At 37.2% G+C, this 16955-nt stretch overlaps 1 protein-coding gene across 1 annotated transcript in view; it reads right to left on the bottom strand.

The window, feature by feature from the left end:
- The window catches only part of COQ2 (coenzyme Q2, polyprenyltransferase), a 170155-nt gene extending 155925 nt beyond the window's left edge, over positions 1-14230 (bottom strand). Inside the window, exon 1 of the mRNA XM_053703237.1 lies at positions 14133-14230. The gene's annotated coding sequence lies outside the window, so the exon portion shown is untranslated. The remainder of the gene's footprint in view (positions 1-14132) is intronic.
- Positions 14231-16955: the final 2725 nt, after the last annotated feature.

Raw genomic sequence — 16955 nt, 5'->3', positions numbered from 1 at the left:
ACAGCTTTCCGCATGAATAAAATTGTTGGAATCGACTTTTTTGAAAAATGTTTTTGTGATAAATTTGTCAGTTTCAAGTTCTATATCTAGGTCTAGAAAAGAGATATTTTCTTTAATTCATATGTAAACTGTAGACCCCTATCATTTGTATTCATCGCTATAAAGAAATCAGTAAGTGTTCTATCGTCCCCTTTCCAGATAATCAAGATATCATCTATGTACCGCTTATAGGCCACCAGGTTTTGCGCCAAACTACTTGAACTTAGGAAATCAGATTCCCAATCTCCCATAAAAAGGTTTGCATAGCTTGGCGCAAAACTGGTTCCCATAGTGGTCCCTTTGATTTGTACATACATCTTTTGGTTAAATGACAAAGTATTATTCTCTAGGATGAACCTAATGCTTTCTAATATAAATTCTCTTTGTTCTTTATTAATTGCGTCATCTTTGGAAAGAAAATTAGAGACTGCTTTAATACCTAGATCATGTGCAATGTTAGTATATAGAGACGTCACGTTGCAAGTTGCCACGTCGAGGGCGAGATAATCCTGGCAACTTGCGACGTGACGTCTCTATATACTAACATTGCACATGATCTAGGTATTAAAGCAGTCTCTAATTTTCTTTCCAAAGATGACGCAATTAATAAAGAACAAAGAGAATTTATATTAGAAAGCATTAGGTTCATCCTAGAGAATAATACCTGAAGAACAGGTTTGAATTTTAAGTAACTAAAAATTTGGGGATAAAGGTTATGAAGAGAAACTGATTGAAGATAACTATGAATAAATTAAACAAACAGACAGACAACAATTGCTCAAATATAAAGACAAAACAGACTTAGGAATAAATTAGACAAATGAAATATCAGTACCATTTATCACAAATTATAATGGAGAGTACAAGAGAATTGAAAAAATCGTCAGGAAACACTGGCATCTTATTAGGGAAGACCCTATCATAGGAGACAAAATCTCTATAAACCCCAAGTTCATTTATAGAAATTCAAGAAATTTGAAGACAATACTAGCACAGAGTGAATTTAGAATCAAATCACAGCTAAAAGAACAAGATTTACTGGGAAATATAATAAAAGGGTTTTTTCCATGTCACTGTTGTAGGTCCTGCAACTATAGCAATAAAATTAAACAATACACATCAACTCAAACAGGAGAAACATTCCATATAAGAGACACAATAAGATGTACTGATAAATGGATAATATATTTGATACAGTGCAGTTGTAAAAAACAATACTTAGGAGAGACCTCAAGGACACTAAGGGAAAGAATAAGATAACACCTATGTATAATTGAAAAGGGCAACATGGACACACATCTATACAGGCATTTTAGAGAAATTCATAAAAATAGACTAAAGGATCTATCATTTTTGGGTAAAGTTAAAGTAAGACCAGAATGGAGGGGGGGGGGATTTCGAAACTAAGCTACTGAAAAAAGAGGCTGAATTAATATATATTATGAAGACCCTGCACCCCCTTGGACTAAACTCCGAACTTGACATTACCCCCTTTATGTATGAATGAGGGACAGTTTATTACAATCTTACCTCTCTAACTGCATTATGAGTGAGGCTAAACTATCTAATATGGAACTATGTATTTATGTATCTATCTGCTACAATGTAGATTGTCTTATTATTATGTATATACTTATTATGGACTATGAGTATTACCATGGGCAAATGGTATACACCACCTTAAAACTGACCAGAACCTAAACACACCCATAAAAACTACTGACCAATAAAACAGTTTAAGGAAAGGGTATATAAGAGGCCCTACACGAATAGGAAACACTTCTTGAAAAAGCCCCAAGTGAGGGGAGAAACGCGTTGAAAGTGTTTACCTATCTACCACATACTAATAGTGACTGAAGCACCTACAGCTTGAGCCCAAATATTTTGTCCTCTGAAGCGGAGGAAGGAAGCTGGTCTACCAGTGCTGATATCAGCAATAGGACAGCCGCAACATTCAGGCAAACCGCAGGGGATACTATATGAGAAAAAAGTAACCCACCTGAATGAATATTGGATCTTAAGAACTAACTCTATTATACTTGAAAAAGACTTTTTGACAGATACTAATACAGCCGGTGACATAAGCGATTACGTCAGCCGCAACACGTGGGTTGAAACAAATACTGGAACACCAGCTACTCCATCGACCAGCGCTAACAATAGCTGACAACGTAAGTCGTGACGTCGGCTACACACGTGGGCTGGAACGACCACGGCAGGAGGCAGCTCTCCACTGAGCCATACCGGACCACAGCTCCAGGAACACGCATCGATAAAAAGAACCAGAGAGTTCCAACTGATAATCACCTTCACATAGAGATTCTTTAAACCGGCCGATAATAATATAAGGTACCACTCTCATATGTAATTTCAGATTGATCCAATACTCGCCGAGCATGATCATCTACATATGAGAGCCACTTCATACTTAACATCAACTAACAGCTGTCCTTTACCTATTTCAGACTCAAAATACCTTTAAAAGTATTAGTTCTACCAGTTATTTCTTATATATGTATATTTGCTATAGCAACGTATAAGCAACGTACATACAATTGTTTTCAAATATTAGAACATAAAGACTAATTAGCGCTAATTATTTATTTACTGGACGTCCAGATTTTTTGACGTATTCATTTTAAGTATACAGTTTATTGTATGTAGTTAGTCCACCCGATTTCTTTAAGGAATAGACTACTTGTGTTTTATAATAGACAGTCTTTTATAGATGTTTAATTAATTTGTAAGGGCTACAACTATTCAGTGTTCGTTTTATCTACCATCTTACTTATTTATTTATTAACCTACTGTATAATTCACCACTCTTTTGTAATCTGCTTTCAACGAGCTCATCTTTAGAGGTAGGTGTAAAATACTGTATAGTAGGAGCATCTCTCTTAGGGTATATTTATATCCTGCACAGCTGATTTATAATATATCTATCTTTACTGTTTGTATTTATTCATATTTATGTATCTATTATTATTAAATGAATTATTTTTAATTTAACGCAATTGAGAATAATCCTGTTTATTTATAGATCCCCAACCCTAGCTTTTAGCGCCAGTACCATTCCTAGTCTGTGTTGTCGTCTTCTTTGGGGTCTATTAGAGAGGGACCCCTTCTGTACTTGGCATCTGGGTAGTAATTAGCGCCAATTCTCCCCAACAATTCAACTAAATTGCATCCTAGAGCTGCCCATTTAAGCTAAGACATGCTACATATCTGTTTGGAGCTAAAACTAGACATTTGTGGAAAGAGACAATGACATTCTCTATCTGCCCATTTAATCAAGGACATGCTACCTATGCGTATTTCGCATAAACCAGACATTTGCTAAAAGAGAAAGAAATGGTTAAATTGCATCCTAGAGATGCCTATTTAAGCTAAGACATGCTACATATCTGTTTGGAGCTAAAACTAGACATTTGCGGAAAGAGACAATGACATGGTTAAAGCGCATTCTCTATCTGCCCATTTAATCTAGGACATGCTACCTATGCGTGTTTCGCATAAACCAGACATTTGCTAAAAGAGAAAGAAATGGTTAAATTGCATCCTAGAACTGCCCATTTAAGCTAAGACATGCTACATATCTGTTTGGAGCTAAAACTAGACATTTGCAGAATGAGACAATGACATGGTTAAAGCGCATTCTCTATCTGCCCATTTAATCTAGGACATGCTACCTAGGCGTATTTCGCATAAACCAGACATTTGCTAAAAGAGAAAGAAATGGTTAAATTGCATCCTAGAGCTGCCCATTTAAGCTAAGACATGCTACATATCTGTTTGGAGCTAAAACTAGACATTTGCGGAAAGAGACAATGACATGGTTAAAGTACATTCTCTATCTGCCCATTTAATCTAGGACATGCTACCTATGCGTATTTCGCATAAACCAGACATTTGCTAAAAGAGAAAGAAATGGTTAAATTGCATCCTAGAGCTTTCCATTTAAGCTTAGACATGCTACATATCTGTTTGGAGCTAAAACTAGACATTTGCGGAAAGAGACAATGACATGGTTAAAGCGCATTCTCTATCTGCCCATTTAATCTAAGACATGCTACCTATGCGTATTTCGCATAAACCAGACATTTGCTAAAAGAGAAAGAAATGGTTAAATTGCATCCTAGAGCTGCCCATTTAAGCTAAGACATGCTACATATCTGTTTGGAGCTAAAACTAGACATTTGCGGAAAGAGACAATGACATGGTTAAAGCGCATTCTCTATCTGCCCATTTAATCTAGGACATGCTACCTTTGCATATTTCGCATAAACCAGACATTTGCTAAAACAGAAAGAAATGGTTAAATTGCATCCTAGAGCTGCCCATTTAAGCTAAGACATGCTACATATCTGTTTGGAGCTAAAACTAGACATTTGCGGAAAGAGACAATGACATGGTTAAAGCGCATTTTCTATCAGCCCATTTAATCTAGGACATGCTACCTATGCGTATTTCGCATAAACCAGACATTTGCTAAAAGAGAAAGAAATGGTTAAATTGCACCCTAGAGCTGCACATTACACAAACACAACTGTTTTTGAAGACTACAGTGTCAATTGTCTAACTAATTAACCATGTTGTGCACAAGTACTCACCAACGAGCCACCCAGGGGGAAACTGTCTGCCCTCAAACTGCCGCCACAAGAACGACTGTCTGAGGATGCGGGCATCATGACAAACCCCGCCGAAATTCGCACACACGTGCATAATTCACATCCGTGCGTCGCAAACAAACTGCACGTTCAGACTATGGAAGTGTTTGCAATTTCGGAAGGGCAAGTCATCTTCTGGAGCACGCAGCGCAATGTGGGTGCAATCTATTGCTCCCAAAACATTGGGCATTCGAGCTATTGCAAAGAATTTCCTCTTCAGGCGCCTCCAATCACCATCATTTTGAGGGAATCCTATGTAACGCTTACTGACTCGTACCATGGCGTCCAGAAAGTTGTTAAAAACCACAGAGAAGGCTCTCTGAGACAGCCCATGCATGTACCCTTCTCCAGATTGAAAACTCCCGGAGGCCAGGATGTGTATGCAACTTAGCATCTTGGTCATGCCAGGGATTGCAGTTCGCATACGTCTACGTGGCTCCATATGAGGTTTAAAAACATCGTAAAGGCTAATGAGCTGTTCGTGATTGAGCCTATACTTGTCATAAACCTCGAAGTCGCTCATGTTATCCAAGGTGGGCCTCACCCTGTGAACAGGAGGACCTCTAACCAGACGAGCCCTACGTCTCTCTTGGAGACGCCAAGCCCGCCTGATTCTATTGAACACCACTCGTGCAACAGTACCAGCAGCAACTAACTGCGGCTCATCCATATTTGCCAAGCTAAGCAGCACAAAGCCAAATAGCAGAGCAAACACACAAGGAGTAACAAGGTATGCAACAACACAAAAGCAATTTGATACAATCACAAGGGACACTTTGGCCATGTTGTTTGGGGGATTTATAGTGCAATATGTCCAATGGTAGTGAGTTCATAATGATTGCTGATTGTATACACTTGATTGTATGTGAGCGGCAAGAATGCTTTCAAAGTGGGCATTTTTTTAAGGTGTTTGCTAAAATTTTGTTTCCCCCCAATGAATCGTAATGTGAAAGTGTAAAATATAACATATACAGTGTACCTTCGTAATGTTTCTTCATATGCGTAATAAATACTTATTAAACACGATCTTATAGTAAAAAGCACACGTCCACGCTAACATGAATGAAAGTGCATACTTGTGTATAATGTGTGCACAGATATGGCATCGAATCTGATCGATCAATGTTGCTGCAATATTGTTTCTAAACGATAAAGTAACTGCTGACATCTGTAATCGTCTATATATAAGTGATTGGCGAGATGTCAATATTTTACGTGTCCCATTGTAATCGTAATAACAATGAAGATCTTCCGGCTGACATCTGTAGTATTGTATATATAAGTGATTTGCGAGATGTCAATATTGTACGCGTCCTATTGAAATCGCTATAATAATGACGATCTTTCAAACTCTCGTTTACGTATATGTAGTATTGAGTGAGAAACTTCTGAAAGGGGCGGTACAGTCCAAAAGCTGTAATCTGTATGGTTGAAGCTTATAATGACGTCATCATATTAGCAACCTGCCTGTCTAGTTAGCAAATCTTCATTGTGTTGTATTTGAAAACATTCTTCTTGTGTGCTGATTAAAAATATAAATGTGTGCTCTGCTGTTGTGTGATGCGTGTTATGTACATCTATGTATGTATGGTGATTCTCTCCCACATATGCTGACTTATATAAAGCAGTATAGCATTGTTGTTCCTTCCAAATAAGTGACAGCTGTAATCTGTTCTAATACTGTTTTCTTATTGTACGTAATTCCTAATGGTATATTATGAGTGAATCGTGATGTTAAAGGGACAGTAAATCCATATTTTATGTTTCATGATTCATAGAGAGAATCTAATGTTAAGCAACCTTCCAATGTAGTTGTATAATGTAAATGTCAATGCACATGTATGAGTTAATGACAAAAGTCATGTATGTGCATCCATTAATGATCATGTGTTGAGCTTATGTAGATATGCTGTTCATGCAAGCATATGAATTGAATAAATGAAATGTTATAATAGAGGGACGTGTTCCCAATTGTCTACTGTTTGTGAATAATGAAATGTAAAAATTATTTTTCTGTCCGTTTAAATATGATGTAATTTTTCCAAACGATTTCGTATTGGTGATGGTGATTTGTAGTTGATGTAATGTAAATTTATATATCAATTTGATGTTGTAGTGAATTTCACACAAGTAAAAGCCATAAGTCCATAGGGAAATAGTAAATTCTTGATCTATTTGTCATAGCGGGACTATTGCAAGAAAGAATGAGTTAGTTTCACAATTGTAATGCTGGTATTACGAGTTTTCTTGTCTACGCATTTTACGTGCGTCAGGTAAATCTGCCTATCGCGTGCACGAGCATGTCTTCCCCATAGAAGTCAATGGAGGAGAAAAATTTGTTGAGAAATAAAATCCAACACTTGTTTTGAGCGTAAAGTGAGTGATGTCATGTTCTTGTGTGAAAAAGTAGCTAAATCGTGTTTATTTCCTAATAAAAATCTTATTTGTGTAGGTATTGTGCTGTATATTGTTTGTATGTATCTCATTGTGTATGTATGTGATAATATTTGTAGTTAGGTGTAGCTATATGAGTGTATGTTCCCATCTGTCTAAGTAAGTCAATGGATAATAGATTGGTGTTTTTTTTTTGTTTTTTTTCAAACACCCGAGATCTCGTAACTTTGATCCCTTCTATTTTGACATGAAAATGTAAAATCTGAAAAATAAATATTGTGTAGTGTTCGTATGAGTGTAAGTGTACTTTGTGTAATGTTTTTGAAGTGATTCGTGGATGTTTTTGTTAGCGGTATATGATTAACTACTGGATCTGGGTTTACGTTAATGATTTGAGCAGAGATGGATATTTTTGTGGCGTTACGGAAACTCATAATACCAGCGGTAGGGAAAAAGCAGCGTTAGGAGGCTTTTTCACGCATAAAGCACAACTCGTAATCTAGCCGATTGTTTCTCTCACAGATTAATGTTACCACTAGTTATTGAGGGAAGCACTGTATATAACACTATAATTGTGTCAATCAAAAAAGATCCTCAATATATAATGCACTATATTCTTATATTGTTAGAGCTATTATTTTTAAACAGATTCTGTTTTTCTACTAAATGTTTAACCTTTTTAAACGGGTTAAATACAGATCACTGCCAATAAGGATACAGCTGGCAAGAATGAGTAGCAGGTATACAGGCACCAATTGAAGGAATTACATAAAGCTATAAATGTAAAAAAATATATATATATCAGCATTTCTAGTTATTAAAGTAAAAAAAAGCTTTTGTCATTTATGTATAATACCTATAAATGATATACATTTACTAAGCAAAGTATGAAATGAAAGAGAAAGTTCCTTTTATTTCATGCATCACCTAAAAGCTTAAGGGATTATATACTGTATAATTATGTGATTTCACATATTGCCTGTAAAATTACGTAATTAATCTCAGTACATGATGTGGCCTGGATTGTCCACTCCATCACTCCAGGGGCCATAGTGCAGTCCCTCAATTCATTTTTTCCAACCCTCTCTTTCTCCAGGTTGAATACAACATGTTTCTAAACCATATAGTTTTAGTATTTAGTATATAAAATAAAAAATCTCACTAGCCTCCTTTTGTGCTCTCATATTACCAATAAAAAAAAGATCAAAAGGATTTACACACCTGCTATAGTTGATTGTAGCATTTTGTTTTAATGTCTTGGGCAGCAACTACATTAGAGGTAGTTTAGTTATGAGTAAAAAAAGGTAATTTTCTGATGAAAGAACATTGTGCTTGCTTAAACTGTACCGAAAGAGATATAGCTCACAAATTAGTAAGACTATAACTTTGTAAGGATACTGAATAAATAGTAACAGACTGGATTATATACTATTACTGTATATGTGGGTATCCCCCAGTATATAGGGACCCCATACTAGTATGTTGTTCTCAGTGATGGTTTACAAATTATTTTAAATTATTTTCTTATTTGAGGCTTATATATATTTGTTTGTTATATGCTGTATATATATATATATATATATATATATATATAAATATAAATATAAATATATATATATATATATATATAAAACTAGTCCTAAAGCCCGTTCACACGGGCAATTTTTTTGCAGTACAGTGGTCCCACCCCTTGCGCTCTCTCTCTCCCCCTCTCTTTTGCTCTCTCTCTCTACCTCCTCTCTTTTGCTCTCTTTCTCCCCCTCTCTTTTGAGCTCTCTCCCCCCTCTCTTTTGAGCTCTCTATCTCCCCCCTCTCTTTTGCGCTCTCTCTCTCTCCCCTCTCTTTTGTGCTTTCTCTCTCCCCCCTCTCTTTTGCGCTCTCTCTCTCCCCTGTTTTGCTCTATCTCTCCCCATCTCTTTTGCGCTCTCTATCTCCCCAATCTATTTTGCGCTCTCCCCCTCTCTCTCTCTCCCCTGTCTTTTGCGCTCTCTCTCCCCCCCTCTCTTTTGTGCTCTCTCTCCCCCCTCTCTTTTGCGCTCTCTCTCTCCCCCTCTCTTTTGTTCTCTCTCTCTCCCCTCTCTTTTGTTCTCTCTCTCCCCTCTCTTTTGCGCTCTCCCCCCCCTCTCTTTTGCGCTCTCTCTCCCCCTCTCTTTTGCGCTCTCTCCCCCCTCTCTTTTGCACGCTCTCTCCCCCCTCTCTTTTGCACTCTTCCCCCCTCTCTTTTGCGCTCTCTCTCCCCCCTCTTTTGCGCTCTCTCTCCACCCCTCTCTTTTGCGCTCTCTCCCCTTCTCTTTTGCGCTCTCTCTCTCCCCCTCTCTTTTGCGCTCTTCCCCCCTCTCTTTTGCGCTCTCTCTCTCCCCCTCTTTTGCGCTCTCTCTCCCCCCTCTCTTTTGCAAGCTCTCCCCCTCTCATTTGCGTTCTCTCTCCCCCTCTCTTTTGCGCTCTTCCCCCCCTCTCTTTTGCGCTCTTCCCCCCCTCTCTTTTGCGCTCTCTCTCCCCATCTCTCTTTTGCGCTTTCTCCCCCCTCTCTTTTGCGCTCTCTCTCTCCCCTCTCTTTTGCATTCTCTCTCCCCCCTCTCTTTTGCGGTCTCTCTCCCCCCTCTCTTTTGTGGTCTCTCTCTCCCCTCTCTCTCCCCCCTCTCTCTCCCCCCCCCTCTCACTCCCCCCTCTCTCCCCCCCTCTCTCCCCCCCTCTCTCCCCCCCCTCTCTCCCCCCCCTCTCTCTCTCCCCCTCTCTCTCCCCCCCTCTCTCTCTCTCTCCCCCCTCTCTCCCCCCTCTCTCTCCCCCCCTCTCTCTCTCTCTCCCCCCTCTCTCTCCCTTCTCTCTCCCCTCTCTCTCCCCCCTCTCTCTCTCCCCCTTCTCTCTCCCCTCTCTCTCCCCCTCTCTCTCTCCCCCGTCTCTCTCCCCCCCTCCCTCTCTCTCTCCCCCCTCTCTCTCTCCCCTCTCTCTCTCTCCCACCTCTCTCTCCCCCTATCTCTCCCCCTCTCTATCTCTCTTCTCTCTCTATCTCTCTCCCCTCTCTATCTCTCTCCCCTCTATCGCACGACCGCACCCGGCCACGCCCCCTTCACAACTGGCCACGCCCCTTCATGACCATTCATGTCCGGTCACGCCCCCTTCACGCCGGCCACGCCCTCTGCTCATGCTCACTTCTGCCGCAGATCAGCTAGGGACTCAAAGGCCAGGTGTGTTTGTCCTCGTACTGTCTCTACTGCGCATGACAGCTTTGGACAAACACACTTGGCCTTTATTATTATAGGATGTGTTTTTTTAGCTTTTCTTTTTAGGAAGAACATTTTGTATATGGTACATTAAAAAACTATAGAAGACAGTCGCTGTGGCTTTTTCACATGTAAAATGTTTGTTTTCAAATAGCTTTTTTAAATATTGTACTAGCCGTTATACGCTGTACTTTACATACTTTAGTTCTAATATTATGACCACACTATACCAAAGGTGATCTATATTAATAACATGTTTGTTACAGTTGTAGTGTGGCCGCAATATCAGAAATAAACCTGTTTAGTACACTGTAAACTTACTTTGATAAAAATCCTAATACAGGTGAGCATTTTATTAGTGCAGGTTGCAGGTGTAGCTACCTATTTATCCATCTATGTATTTATCTATTCTCAAAATCATTATACAGAGTTACCATTTTGGGGCCCAAAAAAAATTTTGCACCAGGGCCCTCTGTTAAATAGGTCCGGTACTGGTGTGAACTTATAGAGGCAAAAAAAAAAAACATTCTTAAAGGGACAGTAAACACCAGAATTTTTGTTGTTTAAAAAGGTAGATAATCCCTTTATTACCCATTCCCCAATTTTGCATAACCAACACAGTTATAATAATATACTTTTTACCTCTGTGCTTACCTTGTATCTATGCCTCTGGAAACTGCCCCCTTATTTCAGTTCTTTTGACAGACTTGCATTTGTAGCCAATCAGTGCTAGCTCCTAGGAGCTTCCCGTGCCTGAGCTCAATGTTATCTATATGAAACACATGAACTAACGCCCTCTAGTGATGAAAAACTGTCAAAATGCTTTCACATTAGAGGCAGTCTTCAAGGTCTAAGAAATTATCAAATGAACCTCCTAGATTTAGCTTTCAACTAAGAATACCAAGAGAACAAAGCAAAATTGGTAATAAAAGTAAATTGGAAAGTTGTTTAAAATTACATGCACTATTTAAATCATGGAAGATTTGTTTATACTTTACTGTTCCTTTAATAAAACTGTAAATTCCTAGAAACACATTTTACATTAAAAAAAACTATTGTAAAACAAAAAAGCCGCGGCTACAGTTTTCTATGACTAAAGTTAAAAACACTATAATGAACTTACCTTAAATGCAAATGGCCAGATTACAAGTGGAGCATTAATTATTTATTAATCATAGCATTTAAGGAGCCTCCAAAAAAGGCCTAGTCCTTTAAAAGCAAGGATGGGTCGAGGCTCGCCAATCTGCCAACAGATGCGTCAGCAAATAATCCAACACTTTGAGAACAACATTCCCCGAAGACAAATCAGTAGGATGGTGCACTTCTACAGTGCTCAATATAATTAAAAAATTCAAGGAGTCCGGTCAACTCTCGGTGCGTAAAGGGCAAGGCCGAAAAAAACTTCTGAATGCGCGTGATCTCAGATCTCTCAGAAGATCTCAAAAACCGTCATGAGCCTGTAATAGATATCCTGACATGGGCTGGGGAATACTTTGGTAAACCTTTGTCAGTCAACACCATTCGCAGCTGCATCCACAGATGCAAGTTAAAGGGACACTGAACCCAAATTTTTTTCTTTTGTGATTCAGATAGAGCATGCAATTTTAAGCAACTGTCTAATTTACTCCTATTATCAATTTTTATTTGTTCTCTTGCTATCTTTATTTGAAAAAGAAGGAATCTAAGCTAAGGAGCCAGAAAATTTTTGGTTTAGAACCATGGACAGCACTTTTTTATTGGTGCTGTCCAATCCGCAAGGACAACCCAGGTTGTTCACCAAAAATGGGCCGGCATCTAAACTTACATTCTTGATTTTCAAATAAACATACCAAGAGAATAAAGAAAATTTGCTAATAGGAGTAAATTAGAAAGTTGCTTAAAATTGCATGCTCTTCCTGAATCACGAAATAAAAAAATTTGGGTTCAGTGTCCCTTTAAGGGATTGGCTGATGTCTGTTACATGATACAGGGGGTCGGAAAATGGGAGAAAAAATAAATTTGCCAGAAAAATAAATCTACTGCTTATTTTGAAACTCAGAGTAAGGGAAATTGCATTGTCTTTTTATTATGCACTTTTTAATTATGCAAATCTACTGTTGTACTTTGAAAAAATACCTCCTTCACACTGCTGGGATGTGCATTCACTGGCTATATGGGTGGCTTCTTAAACAGGCAGCAATCCTTATGTCCTATTTAAAGGGACAGTCTACACCAGAATTTTTATTGTTTAAAAAAATAGATAATCCCTTTATTACCCATTCCCTAGTTTTGCATAACCAACACAGTTATAATAATATACTTTTTACCTCTGTGATTACCTTGTATCTAAGCCTCTGCAAACTGCCCCCTTATTTCAGTTATTTTGACAGACATCCATTTTAGCCAATCAGAGCTGGCTCACTGGAACTCCACATGCGTGAGCACAGTGTTATCTATATGACACACATGAACTAACACCCTCTAGTGGTGAAAATTTGTCAAAATGCCCTGAGAGAAGAGGCGGCCTTCAAGGGCTTAGAAATTAGCATATGAACCTCCTAGGTTTAGCTTTCAAACTAAGAATACCAAGAGAACAAAGCAAAATTGATGATAAAAGTAAAAAGTTGTTTAAAATGACATTCTCTATCTGAATCATGAAAGTTTATTTTGGACTAGACTGTCCCTTTAAGGCACATCAGCCCTTGTCTGGACAATTGAAAATAAACATCTTATTATCTCTTTGTCCAACCCCCAATGTGGAGATTGATTTATTAATTAATTAATTTATTAATTAAACTTTGTAACAAACAGCAAACCATTTAAAGGGACAGTGTAGTGTGATTTTTTTACTCTCCTTTAATGTTTCCAATGATCAATTTTACCTGCTTCTTTGTTAAAATCTAATATATTAAATCAAAATAAATCTAAAATGGAATAGATTGTTTAAAAAAAACAGCAAATAACTTACTTGTTTTCTTGCAAAATTAGCAGTTAGAAATTCTCAGTGTAGCCCTTCCCCTAGTGTTTTAACACCAGAGAAACCTAAGTTTTTATTCTGTCAGTTCTGGACATGAGCCAATATGACTCCCTGTTATCTAGTCTATTCACTAGCCTAAAAGATTTATGACATCATGCTAAGATAAATCTTCCTGCAAATGCCTCCTCCTCCTTGTAGGGTTGTGACAGGAAGCACAAAAGTTGTGTAAAAATAAATAAAATTAAAGATACAATCAATTTTAATAGAGGAATAATACATATTGCAATGATTTCTATTAAAGGGACAGTCTACTCCATATTTTTTATTGTTTAAAATGATAGATAAATAACCCATTCACCAATTTTGCATAACAAACACAGTAATATTCAGGTACTTTTACCTCTGTGATTACCTTGTACACTACCTAAGCTTCTGCAGACTATCCCCTTATTTCAGTTCTTTTGACAGACTTGCGTTTTAACCAATCCGTTCTTACTCATAAATAACTCCCCTGGAGTGAGCATAATGTTATCACATGAACTAGCGTTCTCTTGCTATGGAAAACTGTCAATATGCACTGAGATAAGAGGCGGCCTTCAAGGGCTTAGACAGCATATAAGCCTACCTAGTTTTTGCTTTCAAAAAAGAATACCAAGAGAATAAAGCAAATTTGATGATAAAAGTAAATTGGAAAGTTGTTTAGAATTGCATGCCCTATCTGAATCATTAAAGTTTAATTTTTACTAGACTGTCACTTTAAGTATAAGCAACAGCTTAGTGCTTTTTTTTATTACAACAATGAAACAGACTGTTTAACATTCCTTTAAGAAAGGGACATTAATTAGACAGACTTACATCAAACAGTGTTGTAGGTGGATGATCTGAGGATTAAACAGGAGCTCATGTCATTTTGTTTAATACAAACCATGACATTATTGTCTTCTCTTTTTGAGATCACTTTGCTCAGTGGTGATTAAGAATCCTTCTAGTGAGAGGAGAATTCAGAAGAATCATTTCATCCGGTTGCCGTGTATGGCAAATGTCCAAGAACAAATTTCAGGAACATTATGAGCTAACGCATAAGCTTTAGTGCACACCTAAGCAAACAAAAGACAATTACTGTAGTTAAATGAGATTCAGGACATTTTGGAAGAAAATAATAAAACCAAAAAGAGATATATAGGAATATGTGGTTGTTTTAAAGATTTTATAGCATGTAGCATTTTCCTAAAAATAATTAAATATGATCTGCACTAAAGTTTGTGCACGTTTTACCTAAAATTAAGTTAAAGGGACAGTAAAGACCAGAATTTTTGTTGTTTAAAAAGGTAGATAATCCCTTTATTACCCATTCCCCAATTTTGCATAACCAACACAGTTATAATAATATACTTTTTACCTCTGTGATTACCTTGTATCTATGCCTCTGCAAACTGCCCCCTTATTTCAGTTCTTTTGACAGACTTGCATTTTTAGCCAATCAGTGCTGGCTCCTAGGAGCTTCACGTGCCTGAGCTCAATGTTATCCATATGAAACACATGAACTAACGCCCTCTAGTGGTGAAAAACTGTCAAAATGCTTTCAAAATAGAGGCAGTCTTCAAGGTCTAAGAAATTAGCACATGAACCTCCTAGATTTAGCTTTCAACTAAGAATACCAAGAGAACAAAGCACAATTGGTAATAAAAGTAAATTGGAAAGTTGTTTTAAAATTACATGCCCTATTTAAATCATGAAAGATTTTTTTTTACTTTACTGTCCCTTTAAATTGGATTTTTTTTTAGTTTAAAACAAACTTATGGGAAATAATATCTATGTGTAATATGTAAAATATTTATATAGAATTGTCATCACCTGAGCAGCAAAATGAAGCAGTTATATAATTTAGGGACATTGTACTAACAGAAAATTAGCTTAAAAAGGACATAAAGCCCAAAAATTGTCTTTCTTGATTTAGATAGATTATACATTTTTAAACAACTTTTCATTTTATTTCTGTTATCAATTTTGCTTCATTTTCTTGGTATTTTTTATTAAAGAAGCAGCAATGCAATGCAATACTGGGAGGAACACATTGGTAAGCCAATAACAAGACAGGATTCCGAACAGCACAGAAGCCGGTCTGTGTCAGCTGTGTCCCGTAACGTTTAGTGGGCGGAGCAACGCGTTTCAGCCCGTTCAGGGCCTTTGTCAAGCTTGACAAAGGCCCTGAACACAGCTGACACAGACCGGCTTCTGTGCTGTTCGGAATCCTGAGCGGAGTGGTTCATCTGATACCGGCATCTGTACTTAAGAAGTATCCGGTTCCACCGCAGCTCTCGAAGGGGATTCATCGCTACTGCAGAGACCAAAATATGGTCTCCTTTCCAGCTACAATTTGGCGTTCAAGAATTCAGCTGCTGAAGGGGATTTCGAAAAAACTTCCGTTCTGGACTCATCCAACAATATTAACCCTTGAGGGCCTATGAATTGTTTTGAATGAATTTTTGTATGAATTTGTATTTTTATTTATTTTTTTGTTTTAGTATTTGATATTACACATATATTCTTTTGTTTGTGATTCAAATTGCTGATCAGCATTTTTTGTTTATAGTTTATAATTAATACATTTTTATATTTGTTCATTTTTAATATTTGCTTATTCATTATCCTTGAGACCAAAAGTCCTTTACTTTGTACATTCTGACACAAGTCATATCATACCTTATTCAATTTTTAAGTCACCAATTTTAGCAGCATTTTATGCAGCGCTAAAGGTTCTAAATATCTTGTTTCATTTCTGGAGCAAGTTATTTTTTTAGTCTTTTGTATTATCTGTGGAGAGAGGGGCTCTCCATCACCTATTGGCTTATTGGTGGTTTTAAAAAAATTAGGGTAACACATAATTGTTAGACTATCTATACCAAGAAGACCGCTGCTTCTTAACTGCTGTTTTCGGCGAGCCCTTGATAAATCAGCCCCAAGTATCCATTTAAAAATTGTATAATACAGTTTTGAAATTCTATCTTTTAGATGGAACACAGAAGATCAGAGGCGTAACTAGAAGCCTGAGGGCCCCGGTGCAAGAATATATGAAGGGCACCCCCCCAACTTGCAATATCTACTGGACACAGTTCACTTCTTTGCAATTCATTTCTTATGGACAAACTATCATCTGCATCAAGGTGACATTATTCTGGACTTTCATTCCAGTAAATTCTTCTAAAGGGCTCAATATCGATCTATTATTTAGGATTGCTCACATTTGTTTGCTTTGCTTTATTAAAATATATATAATTGTTTGATTTTGCAGTCTATTCTGCACTAATTATGTTTATAAATATATGTGTTTAACAATAAACAATGTGGTTGTTTTGCTGAGATTTTTGGACTTTTCGTGAATTAATGCACAACAGTATGGTATTTAAATGTGTGTTTCTTAATAAGTTGGTGCTGGATTAGTCCATCTATTTTTTCTTTATTTTTACACACACACACACACATATATATATATATATATATATATATATATATATATATATATATATATATACACACACACACACATATATATATATATATATATATATATATATATACACACACACATATATATATATATATATATATATATATCCCAGGATTTATGGCTGCCAGTTGTGGGTAACATCCAGTGATCGTGTATACATATTTCCTGCA

This window comes from Bombina bombina, chromosome 2, assembly GCF_027579735.1.
Source record: "Bombina bombina isolate aBomBom1 chromosome 2, aBomBom1.pri, whole genome shotgun sequence".
Taxonomy (NCBI): Eukaryota; Metazoa; Chordata; class Amphibia; order Anura; family Bombinatoridae; genus Bombina; species Bombina bombina.
The sequence above is the reverse complement of the archived record's forward strand: the minus strand, read 5'-3'. Positions and strand labels throughout refer to the sequence as shown.